Source organism: Zootoca vivipara, chromosome 10, assembly GCF_965207765.1.
Source record: "Zootoca vivipara chromosome 10, rZooViv2.hap1.1, whole genome shotgun sequence".
Classification (NCBI taxonomy): domain Eukaryota; kingdom Metazoa; phylum Chordata; class Lepidosauria; order Squamata; family Lacertidae; genus Zootoca; species Zootoca vivipara.
In genome coordinates, this window is record NC_142593.1 from 50544324 (window position 1) to 50566157 (window position 21834).

The 21834-nt window shown below is 43.5% G+C and overlaps 1 protein-coding gene across 1 annotated transcript in view; it reads right to left on the minus strand.

The window, feature by feature from the left end:
- The window catches only part of RAB27B (RAB27B, member RAS oncogene family), a 120858-nt gene that overhangs the window by 67379 nt on the left and 31645 nt on the right, over positions 1-21834 (minus strand). Inside the window, exon 3 of the mRNA XM_035100576.3 lies at positions 4622-4708. The gene's annotated coding sequence lies outside the window, so the exon portion shown is untranslated. The remainder of the gene's footprint in view (positions 1-4621; positions 4709-21834) is intronic.

Below are 21834 nucleotides of genomic sequence, written 5' to 3' on the forward strand. Positions count from 1 at the left end.
ATGAAACCTTGTAATCAGGGTGATATTCAGTTTCCGGGAAATTTCAGCTTTCATTAAGTTTTTCTAACAGGAAAATTTTGCCCCATATGGCTGCAAAAAGATATTTTCAGACATGTATAGACCCTGGCTTTGTACTTAAAGATCTGCAATAGCAGCTTTATTGGCACTAAAAAATGCACAGCGAGGATCTAGAAATCTCCCCATTATCCTTCCAGGCAACAACAGTTGCTTAGAAGATAAACAAGAAAGGATGCTCATAGAGAAAAGTAGCCCCACCAGATCCAGCTGGCTTAAAATCTTGCTCAAAACAAAAATGCCATGACCTCCAAGTTCCCCTGGTCTTACCAGTCAGGGGTGCATTCCACCCAGAAAAATATGTACATATTCCTCCATGTTCCCATGTTGACTGATATGTAGTGGTAGATACAAGAAGTGAGTCCTTTTCAGTCCTGACTCCATAGCTTCTGGGAAGGTCTATCTCAACAAGAACATCGAATACATGGGGTAGGCTTTGCTATCAAAAACAACCTTGTGAAGCTCCTGTCAGAAGTCCCACTCTCAACCCTTCAAATAAAGCTCACCCAAAACCAACAGGCTACTATTATAAGCGCTTATGCACCAACACTGGATGCCGATGAAGAGATTAAAGAAATTTTTTACTCTCAGCTGGATACCGTCCTATTAGAGACGCCTAAGGAAGATAAAATTATCCTCCTGGGTGATTTTAATGCAAGAGTTGGGCAAGATTTCGATCCGTGGCCTGGGACTATGGGAAAGAAGGAGTTGGCAACAGCAACCAGAACAGAATCTTACTTTTGACGAAATGTGCAGTGCACAACCTTGTTATTACCAACACACACTTTCAACAGAAAAATAAATTTAAAACTTCATGGAGGCATCCTGAGTCAAACCACTGGCACCTCTTAGACAATGTTATTGTCCGTGCTAAAGATCGCCGTAATGTGCTCCTTACCAGAGCTATGATGGGCGCCGATGACTGCTGGACAGATCACAAACAAATACACTCCACGATGGCTATCAAGAATATACCTCAACACAGGCTTCAAGGAAGGAAACCAAGGCACAAAATAAACACTCAAGCCCTTCAAGATCCCATTAAGCGGGATTGTTTCCAAACAACTCTTAAGGACCATCTGCTTTCAGAATTCCCTGATAACATCAAGGAACACTGGACCAAGCTAAAAACATCCATTATTGCAGCCTGTGAACAAATGATTGGATACCAAACTAAGAAACACCAGGACTGGTTTGATGAGAATGACAGTGAGATTGAATGCATGATTGACAAGAAAAGGAAGGCCTTTCAGATCTGGCAAAGAGATTGAAACTGTGCCACTAAGGAAAAAAACCTATGCCAACACTAAGGCTGAGGTTCAACGAAGAACCAGAGAACTAAAAAACACCTGGTGGATAAAAAAAAGCTCAAGAGATCCAGCACTTAGCCGACACTCATGATGCACAGAGTTTCTCTGAAGCCACAAAGAGCATCTATGGGCCAATAAATCATAGCATATGCCCCCTACGCTCAGCAGACGGTATCACACTTCTAAAATATAAAGAAGCTATTGCACTGCACTGGAAAGAACATTACCAACATCTCCTTAACTGCAACTCCCCCGTAGCTGCTGAGGTCCTCTCACAAATTCCGCAAAAACAAGTTAGAGATGAGCTTGCAGTATCTCCAAATCTGGGAGAGTTGTGTACAGCTATTAACCAAATGAAAAACAACAAAGCCAGTGGACCTGATGGGATACCTGCCGAAATCTTCAAAGGGGGAGGAATTGAACTTACACATCAACTTCACGAGCTCATTGAAAAAATCTGGAAAAGAGAAGAGATCCCAGTAGACTTTAGGCATGCCAAAATTATCAATCTCCTTTTAAAAAAAAAAAAGGTGACAGAACTGGTTGTGGAAACTATCGAGGCATCTCTCTGTTAGCTGTGGCCGGCAAAATTCTTGCAAGGATCTTAGCAAACCGTCTTGTAACAATATCCGAGGTGATCCTTCCTGAATCCCAAAATGGTTTTCGGCCTTCTAGGGGGACAGATGATTTTCACTGCTCGACAGCTTCAAGAAAAATGCAGAGAGCAAAACTAACCCCTGTATATGGCATTTATTGACCTGACTAGGGCTTTCGACACTAAATCGTAATGCCCTGTGGACTGTCCTTCTGAAAATTGGCTGCCCAGAATAATTTGTAAACATCATTCGGCTCCTCCATGATAATATGACAGCAACAGTCGCAGATAACAATGGCTCTCAAAGTGAACCATTCACAGTCGGATCAGGTGTTAAACAGGGTTGTGTTATTGCCCCAACTCTATTCATTATTTTCATTGCCATGATCCTGCACTTTGTCAAAGGGAAACTCCCCACTGGAGTAGAAAACATATATCGAACAGATGGAAAGCTCTTTAAATCTGAGCAGGCTGAAAGCAAAGAGTAAGGTTACCATAACTTCATCATAGAGCTTCAGTATGCTGATGACAACGTAGTGTGCGCACACTCAGAGGATAACCTCCAAACCATCCTAAATATCTTTGCAGAAGCTTACGAAAAGCTTGGCCTATCACTCAACATCCAAAAAACCAAAGTGCTGCACCAACAACTACAAAACAACCCCTCTGCAGCACCACAAATCCAACTCAATGGTGTAATGTTGGAAAATGTCAATCACTTCTCCTACCTAGGCAGTTATCTTTAGGGCCAACATTGATGCCAAAATCCAGCATCGTTTGAGCTCTGTGAGTGCGGTTTTCTCCCGATTGAAGTGCAGAGTGTTTGAGGACCGGGGCATTCACAGGGAAACCAAAATGCTTGTTTACAAAGCTATTGTACTACCAACCTTACTATATGCTTTTGAAACATGGACCACTTATAAACAACATCTTCAACTCCTCGAAAGATTCCATCAATAATGTCTCTGAAAATTTTTACATATCACTTGGGAAGACAGGCGAACTAATATCAGTGTACTGGAAGAAGCAAAGATCACCAGTGTTGAAGCAATGATTCTTCAACATCAACTTCATTGAACTAGTCATGTTGTGCAGATGGATGCCTGATTATCGTTTTCCAAAGCAACTACTCTACAGTATTCAAAACTTTAAAATGGAAAGCGTAGTGCTGGTGGTCAACAAAAGTGGTTTAAAGACTGTTTCAAGGCAAATCTTAAAAAATGTAGTATAAACACCGACAACTGGGAAACACTGGCCTGCAAGTGCTCCAGTTGGAGAACAGCCTTTACCAAAGGTGTCATGGGCTTTGAAGACACTCGAACTCAGGACACAAGGGAGAAACGTGCTAAGAGGAAGGCATGCTTGGCAAATCCACACCGTGATCAACTCCCACCCGGAAACCAATGTCCCCACTGCGGAAGGACATGTGGATCCAGAATTGGCCTACACAGTCACTTACGGACTCATTGTTAAAACCGTGTTTATGGAAGACAATCTTACTCGGCTACGAGTGATCGCCAAAGAAGAAGGTAGATACAAGAAGTGAGTCCTTTTCAGTCCTGACTCCATAGCTGTGGAATGTCCTCACCAATGAAACCAATCTAATCCCATCATTACATGCATTCTGCCCTGTGGTTAAAACCAGGCTTTGTGAGGAGCTTTCTGGGGAAAGACAGTGTCTATTGTGACTTGTCAGCTAATACAGATTTTGCTGTTTTCTGTCTCATTGTGCTATTTTACTTTGTTTTTATGCCATTTGTTTAAAATCTGCTACTTTCAGCTGCCTCGGGCTCTTGAACAGACAGTTTTAAATCAATAAATACATCTTAACATAACATAATGTTCACAGTCTCCCCAGCATCACCCAACTCAGCAATTCAAACGGACTCAAATTCTTCATTACATAACGAAACTCTCCTCTTTCAGCATTTATGCTATACAGAGGTGTTTTCATGGTAAAATCAACTGTGATCTGTCAGATTATCTCCCTTCCTTTCTGGCATATTTGAAGTGTGAGCCGGTACATGTCTACTTAGAAGTAAGCACCCTTAGTTCAAGTAACTTACTCCCAGGTAAATGTGCACAGGATTGTGCCCTCAGAATGTTTTAAATTTTCAGTAAAATTCATGGTGGTTCGTTTTTGTCGTTTGAATAGATTTCTGGGTGTCGAAAAGTGAAGTTTTAGACAGCGCTCTGAGCATTTCACTGCATAACTAGCAAAAAACCCAGGACCCAAACTCTGAAATATGAAATAAGTAAGTAAAGTAAACAAAGCAGAAATGCACAAAATAAGCATGTATATATACACTTGCTTAATTCACACAGTTTGTTGAATTCAGCTCTTAGAGCGGAATCTGGAAACTGCCTTGCACCAGCTCAAAGTGTTTGTCCGTCTAGCCTAGTATTGTCTACTCTGACTGGCAGCAAGTATCCAGGGTCTTAGGCAAAAAAAGATCTTCCCCGTCACCCGCCAAATGATCGTTGTAACTAGAGAAGCCATGGATTGGAGACTTCTAGCACCGACCTATGACTACTTCCTAAAAGTCTTAAAGATCAAAGAACAATAATTGTATTGTAAATAAACACAGCCTGGCTAAACGTCACCCTTAATTAAAACGAAAAGAAAGAGAACTGCTCTTACCTGTGGCGTGACTGTGCGGAATCCTTCAAAGCACGGAAGTGAGGGGAAATGAAATCCTGTTTTCCATCACAGCCTTTTCATGAGACTCTGTGGGTGTTGGATAGGGGAAAGGACAATGTTAACAGTGAAGCTAGCTTTTGTCTCCCAAGGACGGCACATAATACAGGATGCTGATGGAATTTGGGTGTATAGCTCCATATACCTCGTATGAATAAAGACACTGTTTAACAATTCATCCATGTGGGGGGAAAAATGCACCTGACAATGCTTCCAAGGAGCTGAGGCAGATAGTCGTGACATAAAATCCGACAAATCGCCGGGTCTAGATGGCATCTGCTCAAGAGTTCTCAAAGAACTCAAACATGAAATTGCTGATCTACTATCAGAAACATGTCACTTGTCCCTCAGATCAGCCTCCATAACCTGAGGACAGGAAAGTAGCCAATTCGACACCAGTTTTTTAAAAGGGATCGGGGGGGGGGATTCTGGAAAATACAGGCCTGTTAGCATAGCATATGTCCCGGAAAATTGGCGGAAAGCATTGCTAAAGATAAAATAACCAGACATATAGAAGAACAAGCCTTGCTGAAGCACAGCCAGCATGGCTCCTTCAAGGGGATTCTCCAAGGGAGGTTCTTTCTTACGAACCTATTAACAGGTTGCTGTTTTTTAGTGTGTCAACAAGCAGGGAGGCTTGCCTGGCGCCTCCATTACATATATTTTGGTATAAACATTTCTCTAGAATCAACCCTTTGGCTGATTAATATTTTGTATTCTCTTTTTATGTTGTGGACTGCCCTGTGCTTTGGATGAAGGGTGGTATACAACCCCCCTTTATTTTAATAAATAAAGATATAAGCCGGGGGGAGTGGGGTTCAGCCAGAAATCACTGGAACTGAGTTCCGGCACCTCTTTAGCACTGCATTCCTTCCTTGGGGCTGCGCAGCTGGCGGCATGGCACTCATGTGGAAGCAGCAGTTGGCATGATGCTCGTGGCTGTGTGTCAGAGGTGGCAAGCATCACGGCAATCGGGGCAGCGCAACAATTGGTGTGGCGGATTCTGAGGGCAGCGGCATAAGGTGATGGGGTTATTTTGCCATTTTGACGGCTCTGAAAGTGGCTGCTGTGGGTGGGTGCTCCTCCTAAAAAGCACCTCTTTTTCTATTTAAAAAGCCCAGGATATAAGTGTACTTGGACTTTTGAAAAGCTTTCAACAAGGTACCTCACCAAAGAATCATGAGAAAGCTTAGCAATCCTGGAATAAGAGAAGTCCTCTTGCAGATCAGGAATTGGTTTAAGTAGTAGCAAGCAGTGAATAGGAACAAATGGAGAGATATAGAAAGCAGAGTCCCTCAAGGATCAGTATTCTGTGCTTTTAAACTTGCTGATAAACATTCAAGAGTTAGGGATGAGCGACAAGGTGGCTACGTTCCTGATGACCCTAAAGTGTTCAGGGTTGCTAAAACAAAAAGGGATTGTGAAGAGCTTCGAAACTACCCCTCCAAACTGAGTGAACAGGAGGTGAAATGGCAAATGCAGTTCAATGGGAGTGTGTGTATAAAGTGATGCAGGTCAGTGCAATAAATAAATAAATTCTAAATTCACATATACATTCATGGGGTCTGAACAGGCAGTGATTGATCAGGAACAAGACCTAATAAAATGTTAATCAGGTACCCAATTGATCTAAGATAAGGTTACCAGACGTCCCCGTTTCCCGGAGACAGTCCCCAGATTTACAGATCAGTTCCCATACAAAATCCATTGAAATGGGAAAGTGTCCCTGGATTCATTGAAAAAAAATCTGGTAACCATAATCTAAGAGATTTAGGAGTTGGAGACAAATGACATTTTCAGGCTCACAGGTTCTCCCCCTTCTCTGATGCTGAGGGGGGCCAGGTTGGGGATACAGAAGACAAAACTGGTGGACCAATAGACTGACCTAACATCAGGTGCCTCCTTCCTATTGGCCATTACTGTCCCTAGTGTGTTGGGAGGGCCGGACACCATATTGAAGTTTTATCTGCCATGCCATTTTTGCCTGCCCTCTGCCAGCACCACATCCTGGACAGCTCGTGCGGGAGCAGGTTTATCTGGTGACAGCCTCCTAGAGTTCTGGGGTTCTTCAAGGGGCCAGAGACTTATATCCCCTTGCAATCTCACAAAAACAGCTAGTGACTGAAGATTCAGCTATACAGAGGAGGCAGCAAAATGCAGTGTCATTCATATTTGTGATATTAGCAATCAATGTGAAGAGTTTTAGAAAAGGATATAGACACATCACAGCTTGGATGTGTAGGAAAAGGGCAGGGGAACCCTGAATGATCCTGTCCTGCTCTTTTAAGGACAAACATTCCAGCTAGAGCTGAACAGGACATCAGACACTGTCAAAGAGAAAAGGGCATGGCATTAAAGAATCCATTTTAGATATTGCAGTGTTGGGTCGGTGGACCTTTTTCTAGTAGTTAATTCAGCACCCCCCTCTCTGCCCATGGATAACAATATACTTTTTCCACCTATTTTCATGTCCAGAGATGCAGGCTATAGAGCTGCATTTTTTAAAAAAGCCTCTAAGTCTACTTAGCTCTTCCCAATTTTCCAGAATCACAGGGAAAGCCTCCCTAGGAGACTTTATACTTCTGATTTTTTCTTAGTTTTCATTATTTCTAAATGAACCAATCAGACAGTTTACACAAACAGCAGATCGTATGACAAACTATTCTTGGACTGCTTTACTCCAGATGACGACTGGGGGAAATTACATTTTTTTTGAAAAAAATCAGAGTGAAATATTGCAACCTAGCCTTCTCCTTAATATTGTAGAGATGTTTTGCTTTTGTTTTTCAGAGGGGACATTCAAACACTCAGCTGCAGCCTAGGGGCTGTAGTCCATTTGATCAGGTTTTTTAAAGGTTTTTTGTTTTGTTTTTTTTGTTTTGTTTACACTAGGCCTCAATAAAATCCACTGGTGTAGATTATTAGCTTTACGAGTGTGTCTGGATATAAGTGCTCTCTTTCGTTTTATGCAGGGTTGTAGTCCAGTTACTGTCAGATCCTGAGATTTATCTCTGATGTCACCATGTCCTACCTAGAGAATAATCAAAAGCTAAAATTTTGGTGAATCAGATGTCCTGCTATTAGGTGTGAAATGTGTGAAAATGGCAGTCGTAAGAAAAACTAAGCTGTGCTAGTCAATGTGGTGCCCATTAGCTAGATTCAAACTGTGTTAGGGCTGCCGTACACCTGGATTTTCCTGGACATTCCTGGGATTTCTAAGGTGGAATTGACATCTGGGGGGAATTTCTGAAAGGTGGTGCTTTGTCCTGGATCTTAGGCAAGCCAATTGAAATTTGCGTTTTTTGGGTGTTGGGGGAGGGGGAGCTCAAGGAGTCTGTCTTTAAAAAGCTCAGCAATCCTAAACTGTGTTGATGCTGACAACCAATGCCTTCAGTGATTAAATGGGTACATTGTTTGGGACTATTTGATGGTAAAGGAAAAAAGGAAAGGACCCCGGGATGGTTAAGTCCAGTCAAAGGCAACTACAGTGGTACCTCGGGTTACAGACGCTTCATGTTACCCACTCTGCTGACCCAGAAATAGTACCTCAGATTAAGAACTTTGCTTCAGGATGAGAACAGAAATCGTGGGAGACCCCATTAGCTAAAGTGGTACCCCGGGTTAAGAACAGTTTCAGGATAAGAACGGACCTCCGGAATGAATTAAGTTCTTAACCTGAGGTACCACTGTATGGGGTTGCAGCACTTATCTTGCCTTCAGGCCGAGGGAGCCAGCATTTGTCCACAGACAGCTTTCCGGGTCATGCAGCCAGCTCATGACTAAACTAAATCACTTCTGGCACAACAGAACACTGTGACGGAAACCAGAGCGCACAGAAATGCTGTTTACCTTCCCACCGCATCTATTTGAGGGACATGTTTGCTGCACATTTTGCAATGAAAGCTGTAAAGAGCCTCAGGGGAAACAAATGTCTCCAAAGACAAGGAGAGGTGAGATGGACTGAAAAGCTGTGACTGGCCAATGTGTGGTGTGTGTTCATCGGATTACGGACATGCGCCTTCTCTTCACACTTTGTGCTGCACTACCATAGCAAACAGCTGTGTACTGATACCGGTTGGTAACTTTCTACTGCATAAAGTGTGACTTGTGCAGGGGCGAAGAACCAGTGACCCTCCCAGATGTTGTTGGACTACAACTCCCATTATCCATGCTGGCTGGGGGTTGATGGCAGTGGGAGCTCAGCAATATCTGGGAGGGTCACAAGTTTATTAGGTTCATTTGAAGAACATATTCAAGATAGGGATTTCTGACATTTGGCATGACACAGGTCTAGAAAAGAGGAAGAAATGAAAGCAATCTATAGTTATTCACTCTTTAAATTTAGAGATATTCAGAACGACTTGCTATGTCTTTCATATTTTCCTTTCTAGAAATGTTAATGGTGTTTATGTTAATATTAATGGTGTTTCCAGCAAATATTTCCAACAGACTTTTAAAAAATGTATATTGACATATGCAGCTGCCTCAGTAATGATTCTCTGCTGTTCTATAGAAGCTTCCATCCCAGCACCTCAAAATGATTGACACAATCAAGACCAGGGTCCCCAAACTAAGGCCCAGGGGCCGGATGCGGCCCAATCGCCTTCTAAATCCGGCCCGCGGGCGGTCCAGGAATCAGCATGTTTTTACATGAGTAGAATGTGTCCTTTTATTTAAAATGCATCTCTGGGTTATTTGTGGGGCATAGGAATTCGTTCATATTTTTTCCCAAAAATATAGTCCGCCCCCCCACAAGGTCTGAGGGACAGTGGACCGGCCCCCTGCTGAAAAAGTTTGCTGACCCCTGATCAAGACATTCACTCCTTTGGAGTTTTGCTGAAAGTTTGGGGAATTATTTCTTCTCACTTTGCATATAATGTGCTCATGGAGTGAGAAATTGAATAGCTTGCCTATACATACACAACAATGTCTATAACAGATCTGTGTTTCGGTTTCTCTGTGTTTCTTTTGTAAAGGAACAGCACCAAAAACTTTTCCCATAGGAGGGTACGCATACATTGACAGGCGTTTGTAAATAAAGGAGTCATATTTTATAACTGGAGTGCATTTAGGCAGAGCAGCACATAAAAACACAATAGATGGATGGATCATTGTTTGTACTGACCTTTGGTTAAACGAGGGTCTATGCAGGTAAATAAAATATCCAGATATCAGCAAGATATCACAAGTCAAAGACACAAAAGAGCAGCACCCAGCTTAAGAACAGAGGTGGGGACAAGTACAAAAGCAACATAAACATAAACATTTTCTGGGAGGCAAGATCACCAATGTGGAGGGAGAAGTTAATCACTTTTGAAAGGGGGGTGTGACAAATTGAAGCACTTTTAAAATGTTTATTCCTGCCCGGCTGGCAAAGAGTTAACCCACCTCCAGCCTGACTGACATAGAACTCTGATGGGGGCGGGACTGTGCCCGGTTTGAAAGGAGGGAGTGTCGGTTTGGTCAGTTAGGAGGGAGAGGGAGGGAGGTGTGGTGTGATGTTATGTGGTGGCTTGTATGAAGACAGTTAAGAGGCTAGGAAAACTTAAAGTTAAATGTTTGACTGAGTTTATTTTGTACAACTGGAACAAAGCTAATTAATAAATGACACGTTAAAGAATCACTTATGTTTTTAACACAATAAAACTTCATCTCTGTTTTTGCCAACAAGAGGTCCGTCTGTATTTTTCCAGCGAGGTACCAGGACTCACAGCCGTGGTGACTCAAGAGAGGGCCAAACTCACCTCAGGCAGGGAGGTGGTGGTTTGTGTCCTGAAGTTACACGGAGGAGGCTTAGAAGGGTAACCTGAGGTGCCAAGAAGTTGCCAGAGTGCCTAGGGCAAACTTCTACAGTGGGGGAATCCAACTGAGGGAGACCCTTTACTGGAGGCAAAGGGGTTATTCCGTGGGACAGCCTAGAGTTTCTTAAGGTACCAGGTCACGCAAGCTGGAAGGCTCTCCTTACTAAGAAACCCATCAGTAAAAGGGGTTGATTTTTGAGGCGGCAGGAGCAGAGGGTGGGTGTTTTCCCCTCTGGATTCCTGTGTCGCAGTGATAGTAGGAGAGAGTGGGACACGGGTCGTCACATTTTTGGTGGCAGCGTCGTGATCGAAATTAAAAGCTCACGCGCCTAGTTTGGTTTGAGTCTGTCAGGATTTTCCTGTGAGGAAAATGACTCACGTAAGAAAACCCAGAGAGGCAAAAGGAGATGAAAGAACGGAAGGGGCTGAGGGAAGCCCAGGTTCTGAGGTAGAACTGATGAAACTACGAATTGAGATGGCCCGAATTGAAGCTGAGAGGGAAAAGATAGCAGCTGAAAGTGAGAGGGAAAAAGCCAGAATTGAAAGTGAGAGAGAAAAAGCCAGAATTGAAGCTGAGAGGGAAAAGATAGCATCTGAAAGTGAGAGGGAAAAAGCTAGAATTGATAGTGAGAGGGAAAAAGCTAGAATTGAAGCTGAGGAGAGAATGCAGTCCGAGAGGTTAAGGGTTCAATTAGAACAGGACAGAATGAAGCTTGAAGAGATACGTCTGCGATCAGAATTAACTAGTAGCCCAGTTAATAATGATAGTATCGCAATTAATTTAAAAAGGTTCCCCAAATTTGGAAAAGACGATAATGTCGAATCGTTTCTATTTACCTTCGAACGCGTTTGTGTGGAATTTCAAATACCTGAGGAGAACTGGATGCTTTATTTAAGACCTCAAATTTGTGGGATACTAAGTGAAATTTATGCTGACCTGAGGGAAGAAGAGCTGTCAAGTTACCAAGTATTTAAGCAAAGGGTCAGGGTTCGATGTGGACTCACGGCTGAACAAAGCAGAAAGGCTTTCCGTGAGGCAAAAAAGGAACATAAAGAGACTTATGCCCAACTAGCTAGCCGCTTAGATAAATTACTTGACAGATGGATTCAAGGGAGTGGAGTGAAGAACTTTGATGAGTTAAAACAATTAATTTGTTTAGAACAATTTTTTAAGCAAATCCCTAGCAATTTACGTTGGTTCTTGAGGGATAAAAAACTGAAAACTGTGGCAGGGGTTGCTGAGGTCTTAGACGAACTACAAGGAGATTTCAATGAAATAGCATTCCCAAAACACTCACAGAAGGGTAATCCATGGAGAAACAGAGAAAATAAAGACAGGCAAGAAAATTTTCCTGTCAGGGAATCAGTTTCTGACAAGACAGGGTCTAAGAAAATCACTTGTTTTTTCTGTAATCGTGAGGGCCATGTACGTGCCAGGTGCCCCCTGTTGGTTAAGTCGCAAACTACACCTACTGCAGCTAAACAAGTAAAACTGGTAATGCAGTCACAGGAAAATAGCTCGCCTCAGACAGAAGGCTCAGAGAAAACAGACAGTCCAGCTGAGACTACTTCTAAGGTCTTACAGGTCTGGAGGGCTGAGCAGGAGTGCAACCAAGATTACATGGAGCCAATTGAATTAAATGGTCAGTTTTTTTTAGGTTTGAGGGACACAGGAGCAGAAGTCTCACTTGTCAAATCACAATTTGTTCCAAAGGAGCAGTACCTCAAGGGTCAGTCCTATAGTTTAAAAGGCATATGGGGCCCACATTTTGAAGTACCATTAGCTGAAGTTGATATTACCTACAAAGGATTTTGTGGCAAGTGGAGAGTAGGAATCCTAAATGAATTGGAGGTACCCTTTTTAATAGGGAATGACCTAGCTAGTCAGAAGCACCGTATTCAAGTGATAACTAGGTCACAGTCTCAAGTCACTGAGAGTAATCCTCCTGCAGTTATAGAGACACCCATAGAACCTGGTGAGGATGAAGGGCTGATTAGCGTGCCAGTGGTCCAGGAGCACGGTGCCCAATTCTTGAGTGATCAAAAAGAGGATGAAACTATAAAAGAGCTGTGGGGTAAAGCACAAAGTCCTAATGCCGAAGTAACTGTGGAGAACCCCTGCTTATTTACCACCATTGAGGGAAGACTGTATAGAATTTCTAGGAGGAGGAAAACTGCTGCTGTTTGGGAAAGGAAGAAACAGTTAGTGTTGCCAAGAGCTTACCGGTTGCAAGTGCTACAAATGGCACACGACGCACCCTCAGCAGCGCATCTAGGCATTAGAAAGACTAGTGATAGAATCCAAGCAAGATTTTACTGGCCTGGGATGGGCAAAGACATCAAAGAGTATTGCAAGTCCTGTGTGATCTGCCAAAAAGCAGGCAAAAGGGCGGACAAAACGCGAGGCTTGTTACAGTCTATTCCTGTAATTACTGAGCCCTTTTCCAGAGTAGGAGTGGACATCCTCGGGCCTATCTCCAGAGTTACAAAAAGTGGGAATAAATTTATTTTATGCCTCGTGGATTATGCTACGCGCTATCCAGAAGCAATACCTCTGAAGGACATTGACTCAAAGACTGTAGCAAAAGCCCTCATGTCGGTGTTCTTAAGGCTTGGATTCCCCAAAGAAATTATAACAGATTTAGGGACATCCTTCACGTCCAAGACCATGGAAGAGCTTTTAACTCTTTGTGGAATTAAGCATGTTAAAACTACGGCTTATCATCCACAGTCGAATGGCTTGACGGAGAAATTTAATTCGACCCTGAGCCGGATGCTAAAAACCTATTCCATCAATCATCCTAACGACTGGGATGAGAGGCTGCAACACTTCCTATTTGGTTATCGCGAAGTGCCGCAGGAGAGCACAGGGTTCAGTCCTTTTGAACTCCTATTTGGACGACAGCCACGAGGACCCCTAGACTTGATGAAAGCAGCGTGGTCAGGGGAGGAGCAGATCGACAGCCCTGATGTTGTGACGTATCTACAGGAGCTGCAGAGCGACCTCCAAGAGTTACGGGAGCAAGCTGCTCACAACTTGCAGCAGGCACAGCGTCGACAGAAGCAGTGGTATGATGCACACGCAAGAGACAGATCTTTCCAGCCCGGTGACAGTGTGCTCGTGTTAAGAACAAGACGTCGAAAGAAGTTGGAGATGTCGTGGGACGGTCCCTTCAAAGTGGTCGAGAGGATATCAGCGGTGAACTATTTGGTAGAGTTAGATGGGGAAGGGAACCGATGTAAAAACTTTCATGTAAATTTACTTAAGCCTTATTTTGACAGAAATAAGTTGGTGTTACAAGTAAAGGGGAAGATGACCCAAGGAATTCATTTAACTGGGTGGGGAGAGCTGAGGAATGGCACAACTCTAGCAGAGGTGTCATTCGATGAAAGTCTGACCCCAGAGAAAAAGGAGCAGTTAAAAATAGTCCTTGCTCAGTTTGCCCAGATCTTCTCAAACATCCCAGGGAGGACCAGCCTAGCAACTCATGTAATAGACACAGGGTAAGCACATAAGTGGGAAGGAAAACATCATAGCGGACGCCTTATCCAGGTATTTTTGAGAGGTATAGGATGGTGCAAATTATTATATGAAACGGTGATAACCCTAGCAGAACATTTGTGCTTAGGCGTTATAATCTGACACATGCCAAACATGGTTTATCTGTGTACAAGTTTATGAGATGTTAATTTAGTTGACTTTGTAATATGAATGTTATAGAATGCATTGAAGTATTTTTAACCCCAAGCCCATTGCTTTGGCATTGCTCTAGTTAGTTAAGAGCAAGCCGACGCAATGTCTTTGTGGTGGGGGGGAGATATGTGACAAATTGAAGCACTTTTAAAATGTTTATTCCTGCCCGGCTGGCAAAGAGTTAACCCACCTCCAGCCTGACTGACATAGAACTCTGATGGGGGCGGGACTGTGCCCGGTTTGAAAGGAGGGAGTGTCGGTTTGGTCAGTTAGGAGGGAGAGGGAGGGAGGTGTGGTGTGATGTTATGTGGTGGCTTGTATGAAGACAGTTAAGAGGCTAGGAAAACTTAAAGTTAAATGTTTGACTGAGTTTATTTTGTACAACTGGAACAAAGCTAATTAATAAATGACACGTTAAAGAATCACTTATGTTTTTAACACAATAAAACTTCATCTCTGTTTTTGCCAACAAGAGGTCCGTCTGTATTTTTCCAGCGAGGTACCAGGACTCACAGCCGTGGTGACTCAAGAGAGGGCCAAACTCACCTCAGGCAGGGAGGTGGTGGTTTGTGTCCTGAAGTTACACGGAGGAGGCTTAGAAGGGTAACCTGAGGTGCCAAGAAGTTGCCAGAGTGCATAGGGCAAACTTCTACAGTGGGGGAATCCAACTGAGGGAGACCCTTTACTGGAGGCAAAGGGGTTATTCCGTGGGACAGCCTAGAGTTTCTTAAGGTACCAGGTCACGCAAGCTGGAAGGCTCTCCTTACTAAGAAACCCATCAGTAAAAGGGGTTGATTTTTGAGGCGGCAGGAGCAGAGGGTGGGTGTTTTCCCCTCTGGATTCCTGTGTCACAGTGATAGTAGGAGAGAGTGGGACACGGGTCGTCACAGGGGGTCACTGCATAAAAGACCCTGCAGCTCTCAGTAGAAATCGAAGGGGTGCAGAGTTAGGCTGTGCATCAGCTGATCTTAGTACCCAGGGAGGTCCATGTGAGAGAAGGCACAACCACAGATATTGCAGCTGCATGAGCATTCAGGACCAGCACCCTAAAGGTAAGCACAAGCACTCTGGATCAGGCCCCAAAATAAAACAAAAACAGGTATCACTTTATGGCCTAGATGCCTGGGAACCTTAAAAGCTGAGCATAGGAAAGTAATAGATTTTGATTTGCAAGACTCGAGGGAGTGTCAGATTCAAACTAACAGATTTCTCATGCAAGAGGACCTGAGGTACTTTTTGATACCCAGCGAAACATTAACAGCTATGCATAAATTAATGAGGTTTGCCTTGTTACATCAATCAGCAGTGACAGGCAAGTAGATGAGAAAGAAAAGCCCACAGGAAAATGTGGCAGAGGTGAACCTGGGTGGCGGAGGGCCACTGACAATTTAGATGTCAGATTTGGGAAGTTAAAGAAGCAGATACCTATTCCACAAGAATGCTGGAAATCTGTCTGCTCCAATGATTCCTTAAATGCAAGTTCCAAGCTAGTGCTGGGGAGGGGTGGTGGATCCATCATGGAGAGGAGGGAAAGGCATAATCCAGTCCCTTTTCCACACAATTGATCTCCTCCAGGATCTAATGGGTTACAAGAGCCCATTCCCATGTTGAATAAGTATGTCTGAATAAGTCTGGTCCCCAGACAAATGTGCGGGGAGGAGGAAGCAGCAGGAACAAGGGATGCTATATAGCAGAGCCATGGGGGGCATGTGATTGTGTGGTCTGTGAGTCCATAAACAAAAATACTATGCTTGGTCTCCTTATTTCATTTGTCCATCCATGAAGCTAGCTCTAACAGCTTACAGATTAGGAAACCAGTAAACCACAGATGTATGGAAGTGAGAAGTGAGAGCTGGACCATACAGAAGGCTGATCGCCGAAGAATTGATGCTTTTGAATTATGGTGCTGGAGGAGACTCTTGAGAGTCCCATGGACTGCAAGAAGATCAAACCTATCCATTCTGAAGGAAATCAGCCCTGAGTGCTCACTGGAAGGACAGATCCTGAAGCTGAGGCTCCAATACTTTGACCACCTCATGAGAAAAGAAGGCTCCCTGGATGTTGGGAAAGATTGAGGGCACAAGGAGAAGGGGATGACAGAGGACAAGATGGTTGGACAGTGTCCTTGAACATGAGTCTGACCAAACTGCGGGAGACAGTGGAAGACAGGAGTGCCTGGCGTGCTCTGGTCCATGGTGTCACAAAGAGTCGGACACGACTAAACAACAAAACCACAGAATTTGCCCAACGAAGGTAGCTTTCTATTTTAAGGTATCTCCGTCCTAAACTTGCTCATCTCTGGGCACATCTGCACTTCTGCTTGCCCCCTGCGTAGAAAGAATGGGTCCAAGTGGTTTTCTGCTTGTCCCACATTTTCTGAGCATTGGACCTGAGAGGTTTTTGCCTTTGCGCTGCGACTTTCTGCTGGAAAACCCTCTAAACTGGATCAAATGTCAATCCGGAGAAAACCATATTGACGTTGGTCCCGATTCAGTGGTAAACAGCTGCTATTCCTGGGGGGGGGGCATCAGGGCAAGTGGAAGTGGCAGGTGAGCCATCTGCCAGGGCTTCCAGTTCCACCAAAATCCTGACCTGTCCTTTGCTCCTCTGCTTCCAGATTTCATCATTCAAACCTAGCAAGGCCAGGCAAAAGCTTCATCTGGCCACTATATATTAAGAGAAATTTGCGCTAAAATTCTAGTGAATTTTCCAGAGAACCTGACACACACACACCCCAAAAACCTGGTGTAATGAATTTCAGATAGAAAACCGAAAAAACAAACTTGATCAATTCACTCGTCCCTATTTGAGAAAGGGTAACTAACCTATCCACTCTGCGCATCATTCATAATTTCCTAAACTTCAGAGGCTTCTGCTCTTATTGTAGAATCTCACCAGCGAAAATCAAATAGCTATTGGTGGCTAATGCTACAAGCAGAGCAGATATTAATCTTCACGAGTGGTTTGACTGTGAAAATAACAGCAGGCCAAATGAATAGCGGAACGGGCGAAATAAAACACTTCTCTCCACTTGAAAATCAATGGTGTCAGATAGACATAAAGCCTTAAGATCAGTGTACACTCCAAGGCTTAATTAAAAGTCAAACATTTGTCTAAGAAAATATCAATGACTGGTCCGTGTAAATTGCTGACTATTGCATCCTCACTGCACTACAAACAAACAAATGCTGGTTTAAAACAGACAGCTTTTTACAAATGATAGTCGATAGGTGTTAAAAGGTCAAGGATTGACTCGAACAGTAATAGGTTTTGATTTTTCGATGGACATCTAGGAAAGTCTCTATGCCGAACTAAAAGAGCAGGCAACATTGTGGCTTACACACTAATCCTTGCCTCCCATTTCTCAGCTTCTTACTATAAGAAAGGACTTAGAATCACTCAGTATGTGCCCAAGCAATGTTCTCCTGTCTGGTTGGCTTCCCCTAAAAATGCACACAATGTTATGCTGTGGCTGCACTTTGCAAAGTAATAGAGAGCAAGCTGCCTTTCAGGGAAGATGTGCTATCATGACTTATATTCCAAGAAATCCCAAGACCTAAGATCAGCCAAGACACACACATGGATCTAAAGAACAGGTGGTAGCTTTTATCACTATGTTCACATCCTCAATCAAGCAAGCTTGAAATGATCCAAGCCATGGCAACAGATGCCATAGGCGACAAGTGAAAACCCCTTTACCAGCAAGATTTTGAGAAAAAGCATCACAGTGACTTAAAGAGGCTTCACAAGTTGGTAGATCTCCCTTCTCACCACTTGGAAAACATCAGGTGGATGGAGTGGAGATGAATGGTTTCTTGGCCATTACCGCCACCACTTCACAGACCTGCATATAGCATGGCTGCTGGCCATATTTAGTATGTGTCTTACAGTACATGGGCAGATAGGGTTGTCTCCCTATCTGTTTCATTGCTCTCATCGTGTAGAATCAAAGAAATGGAGGTGATGCTTTTAGTCCATCTGGTCCAAACTCCTTCCTGATGCAGGAAGTCCAGAGCTATAGCATTCCCAAGGTGTGGGGGAGGAGAATGGTGTCAGTTTTGCTGGTCAAGCACCCATTCCACATCAGAATTATCTTGCTCTACATCACTTCAGTACAATTCCAGAACCAACTGGACTCCAAACTTATTGGGACGGCCAACCACAAAATTCATCTTGTGTGTTCTTTAGTGACATGGCAGGGGTATTAGGAATAATAGGACACCTTTGTGCATGTTTTCAAGAGGAAAAATGGAAAGGCTGCCTGTTACAGCAGCTCCTTGGCTCAAGTGAACCAACTGGCCTTGAAGGCTAACAGAAAGCTATGGTTGAAAAAGGCCCCTGAATGAAACCTTTATTGTTTAAAAACATCACAGGTAAAGTTCCATTATGGTGCAAGAGAGAATTGTGACATACAACATAACAGATGCTTCGAATCAACAGATACCCATGACATCTGTGCAAGACAACTACATTCCAAGCAACAATCCAATCCTGAGTGATTTTGTTAGCTGGGGAAGATTTTCTCAATAACAATAAAATATAGTTTGAGTGTTGCATGCCTTTTCCCCCCCCACACAGATTAAGATAGCAATCCCTTGGGTGTAAGCATCATTGATCTCAATGGGACATACTCCAGAGTAAACATTTGTACAGTTCAGAAGACGCTGGAAAAGTGCAAATGCCTTGTGGATTCAAGTCTCAGTGAATTCCAGTGGGCTAAAGACCTGCGGTCACTTTCATGTGTACCAAGAAGGCTCTCAACAAGTTAAACTTCTGGTAGGTTTTGGGGGGGTGATGGGTGTGTGGCCTCTTTGTCCAAGTAGGAAAGCTGTCAGAGAGGAATTTCAAATATCACAAATAGAAAATGAAGCAGATGGGAATGTTGATGCTATTGGGAGGAATTTTCCTGAGGTCAGACTTTTTGATGAAGCATCTAGACAACAAGCAAGGGCATTTTACTCAATTGGGTGCCCCCCTTTCCATCTAAAGCTTTTTATTCCATTGTTATATTATGAAGCAAGAAGCTTCACTTCTTGTGAATTAATTTCCAAATGGTGTCCTTCACTACTATCAAAACATGCTGTGAACGTATCATTAGGTTTGACTATCTGTGAGCAAAACATCAGCCTTCAAGGTTATGCATCAGGCTGCTGCCTGCTTTTAAAAAACGCCTATTGAAATGTTTCCCTTACTCTCCTGTTAAAGCAGAATTTACTAGCCCTCTCCAAGCATTCCTAATGGGCAAGTGAGATTCAAGGGGCTGTGAAGTCCTGTGTGTCCATTAACCAGACATCATTCCCAGACGCAGAGAGGTGGACACCATCTGGTCTAAAAAGAGCCTCTTTGCCAAATAGGAACCCTGGCCTAAGAATGTGAAACAGCCTTTTCGTCTTAGGGCTAATCCACACTTTCCCTGAGGAAAACCGCTCTTCAGCTCCCAGTCAGAGCAAATTTTAATAAGTGGGGGAGGGATTTAAAAATAGGTACCGGCAGTTGAATGTTCAAGTGTGTTGATGCATTGGAAAATGAAAAGAAGACATACAAGATGGTGTTCCTTCTAAACATGAGCCAAAATTCTCACTCTCCAGCACCTTAAAAAGGGCACTTTTGTTGAATATACAAATTGTATTTGAATTTAATTAAATTCATCAGCTTTAATACTATATCCTTAATTAATGCTACATAGATCTTGGGTGCAGCGTATGCATGTGGGTGTATTGATGTATGCTGTAGCATAAATTATTAGATCAAGCCATCTTTGCTAACAAATCACAAGGGAAAGAGTCCCATGAGCAGAATAGCTGCACATTTCACTTAGCAGCATAAGCTCTTCACATACCACCGATTTCATCTGACCTGGTTACTTGGGAAGATAAACAGCACAGTTTGTTCTGGACCCCCTGATTTCACTCAAGAGCCTGTGCCAACCTGCTTGTTTCTTAATCATATGCGCAGGGAGAAAGGGGCGTTATCCCATTATGCACAGTCTTGTGATAGTTTGGCACACAAGACTTCTGTGCCTGTTCTCTGGAGCACCAAGTACTGTTGTCTGCAACAGACAGACACACACTGTTTACTACTCTCGGAAGTTTGCAGAGGCTTCCTTTACATCCTTGTCACTGAGGCAGAAAATACTATAGAATTCCCATTATCTCCATCCTTCGATATTCAGATTTCACTGTGTTCCCCAAGTGTATTTAACCGCTCAGCCATAACGATAATACTGGAGGCCTTATCAGAAACAACCGTGCTTTATTATTCATACAATGCGGCTGATTTTTCTTCTGCTCTTTCTACATTTCTGTCTCCTGTGTGTTATCTCGGTTAGCAGGCCTTGGGGCCACGCAGGGTAGGAACTTTGGATTATGTTCTCAGTTCTGCTGTTGTTATACCCACTGGACATTATAATCTATGTAAATAGCTCTCTTATTTATTATCCAAATGGCTAATTCAGCAAATCATTTACGCCCTCCCGGCTATTAGGATAAATGGCCGAGTTGAGTTAAAGAGATACGGTTCCCCTGTAGTTCTTGGTTTCCCTTTCTTTCTCTAAGGCTTCCTTGGAATTTATCAAGCATTTCTCAAGTAAAACCTGATCAAGCTCAGGTAAAAACAATCCTGCACGTTGCAGAGACACCAGCTGAGTTTTGTACGGATTGGCTGCGGGCTTGTAGCATCATAAACCCGCCTCTCTTGGAGTGAGGTGTGCCAACTTGAATAAAATATTCCAGGTAAGCCCTGCCCCTCACAATCGATCACATGATGCAGTGCACACACACCATTTGAATGGGAATGCCCATCAACTTTGTGGGCACCCAGCCCCCTCAAATATTTTATTGTGGGGGGTCAAAGCCCCTATGGCGCCTAGGAGTTGGCTCCCATGCTTGGGGCATGTTTTGCAAATCTTTAAAAAATGTAGCAGTTTGAGTTTAATGGATGCTGAACAAAACCCAAAGGCTGCAATCCTAAAGGGGGAGGGGGGAGGGACCAAAGGCAGTTACCCAGTGCACCTTAGATATCCATCTGTAAAAGTGCTACGATGAATTCTTACAGAAGTGTTGATTTATTTTAAAAGTCTGCTTCCTTGTTTCCCGTAAGAGTTCATTCGCTTGGGCGGGGAGCGCTTAGCAATGTGTGGTGCATATTTGGTGTTTTATGTGAGAACTGTGCATGACTGCCCAGACCGAAGAGAATTTAAACGTTGTGGCTTATGATGAATGCTACAGGGCAAGTTTGCGCAACTTTATTGCTCATGCCCCTGGAATGCAATTGTGGGTGTTGCTCAAACATGTGGCTAGGTGTATGAAAAGCACTGTTCTGGACACTTTAACAGAGATGAAAGCAATTGAGAAACTGTAGGAAACATGTGGCCTTGTTCATAATATGGGCAAAGATGGGTCGGTTATATCAAAAAGTTGTAGAAGACTTGATTCGCGTCATTCCCCTTTAATGAGTTAATACAGTGTGCCCTCCCTAAGCACAGTACACGGGCTCCATCATGCTGCCTGCTCTTGCAGCAGGTGGGGTTTGGTGGCTTTGCAAAGAGAAACTGCTGCCAGTCAGAGTAAAGAACAGCAGGCTAAACCGATCAATGGTCTGAATCAGAATAAGGCAGCTTCATGTGGGCACTTCAGATCCTGCTCCCTGGAGGAAACAAAGTC